This window comes from Lontra canadensis, unplaced genomic scaffold (genome assembly GCF_010015895.1).
Source record: "Lontra canadensis isolate GAN:19392208 unplaced genomic scaffold, GSC_riverotter_1.0 scaffold80, whole genome shotgun sequence".
Classification (NCBI taxonomy): domain Eukaryota; kingdom Metazoa; phylum Chordata; class Mammalia; order Carnivora; family Mustelidae; genus Lontra; species Lontra canadensis.
The window spans coordinates 5,604,218-5,606,801 of record NW_022631074.1 but is presented as its reverse complement, the minus strand read 5'-3'; positions in this window follow the sequence as shown (position 1 = coordinate 5,606,801).

Genomic DNA, 2,584 nt, shown 5'->3' with positions numbered 1-2,584 from the left:
TTGTAGTAGTGCAATTGTTGATACTTTGCTGATAGTCAATTAGGATGAACTACCCATATAAAAAGATTCAAAGCAGATGCAATATTTCAGGAAAATGAGGGTTTGGGGGAAAGCATTAATTATAACAACAATGGAATCTGATGAGTTTTGCTGAATATCATTGTCCCACGGGAGAAATACAATAAATGAAAAACTGAGGGTGCATGATCACTGAACGGAGGTAAAATATGAATGTCAGACATCCTCCTTAACAGCATTTTATTTTATTTTATTTTTTTAATTAAGTTTTTAAATATTTTTATAAACATATAATGTATTTTTATCCCCAGGGGTACAGGTCTGTGAATTGCCAGGTTTAGTCACACTTCACAGCACTCACCATAGCACATACCCTCCCCAACGTCCATAACCCCACCCCCTTCTCCTGGCTCCCCTCCCCCCAGCAACCCTCAAAACAAAACCCTTTGTTTTGTGAGATTAAGAGTCACTTATGGTTTGTCTTCCTCCCAATCTCATCTTGTTTCATTTATTCTTTTCCTATCTCCCAAACCCCCCACATTGCATCTCCACTTCCTCATATCAGGGAGATCATATGATAGTTGTCTTTTTCTGATTAACTTATTTTGCTAAGCATGATACCCTCTAGTTCCATCCATGTCATCGCAAATGGCAAGATTTCATTTCTTTTGATGGCTGCATAGTATTCCATTGTGTATATATACCACCTCTTCTTTATCCATTCATCTGTTGATGGACATCTAAACTCTTTCCATAGTTTGGCTATTGTGGACATTGCTGCTATAAACATTCTGGTGCACATCCCTTCAGATCACTACGTTTGTATCTTTAAGGTAAATACCCAGTAGTACAATTGCTGGGTCATAGGGTAGCTCTATTTTCAACTTTTTGAGGAACCTCCATGCTGTTTTCCAGAGTGGTTGCACCAGCTTGCATTCCCACCAACAGTGTAGGAAGGTTCCCTTTTCTCCGCATCCTCGCCAGCATCTGTCATTTCCTGACTTGTTAATTTTAGCCATTCTGACTGGTGTGAGGTGGTATCTCATTGTGGTTTTGATTTGTATTTCCCTGATACCGAGTGATATGGAGCACTTTTTCACGTGTCTGTTGGACATCTGGATATCTTCTTTGCAGAAATGTCTGTTCACGTCCTCTGCCCATTTCTTGATTGGATTATTTGTTCTTTGGGTGTTGAGTTTGCTAAGTTCTTTATAGATTTTGGATACTAGCCCTTTATCTGATATGTCGTTTGCAAGTATCTTCTCCCATTCTGTCAGTTGTCTTTGGTTTTGTTAACTGTTTCCTTTGCTGTACAAAAGATTTTGATCTTGATGAAATCCCAATAGTTCACTTTTGCCCTTGCTTCCCTTGCTTTTGGCGATGTTCCCAGGAAGAAGTTGCTGCGGCTGAGGTCACAGAGGTTGGTGCCTATGTTCTCCTCAAGGATTTTGATGGATTCCTGTCTCACATGGAGGTTTTTCATCCACTTTGAGTCTATTTTTGTGTGGGGTGTAAGGAAATGGTGCAGTTTCATTCTTCTGTATGTGGCTGTCCAATTTTCCCAATACCATTTGTTGAACAGACTGTCTTTTCTCCATTGGACATTCTTTCCTGCTTTGTCGAAGATTAGTTGACCATAGAGTTGAGGGTCTATTTCTGGGCTCTCTATTCTGTTCCATTGATCTATGTGTCTGTTTTTGTGCCAGTACCATACTGTCTTGATGATGACAGCTTTGTAATAGAGCTTGAAGTCCAAAATTGTGATGCCACCAACTTTGGCTTTCTTTTTCAATATTCCTTTGGCTATTCGAGGTCTTTTCTGGTACATATAAATTTTAGGATTATTTGTTCCATTTCTTTGAAAAAAATGGATGAGATTTTGATAGGGATTTTGATAGGGATTTGATGGGTTTTGATAGGGACTACACTTAAATGTGTAGATTGCCTTAGGTAGCATAGACATTTTCACAATATTTATTCTTCCAACCCAGGAGCATGGAACATTTTTCCATTTCCTTGTGTCTTCCTCAATTTCTTTCATGAGTACTTTATAGTTTTCTGAGTATATATTCTTTGCTTCTTTGGTTAGGTTTATTCCTAGTTATCTTATGGTTTTGGGTGCAACTGTAAATGGGATCGTCTCCTTAATTTCTCTTTCTTCTGTCTTGTTGTTGGTGTAGAGAAACGCAACTGATTTCTGTGCATTGATTTTATATCCTGACACTTTACTGAATTCTTGTACAAGTTCTAGCAGTTTTGGAGTGGAGTCTTTTGGGTTTTCCACATATAGTAGTATCATATCATCTGCAAAAAGTGATAATTTGACTTCTTCTTTACCAATTGGGATGCCTTTAATTTCTTTTTGTTGTTTGATTGCTGAAGCTAGGACTTCTAGTACTATGTTGAATAGCAGTGGTGATAATGGACATCCCTGCCATGTTCCTGACCTTAGCAGAAAAGCTTTCAGTTTTTCTCCATTGAGAATGATATTTGCGGTGGGTTTTTCATAGATGGCTTTGATGATATTGAGGTATGTGCCCTCTATCCCTACACTTCGATGAGTTTT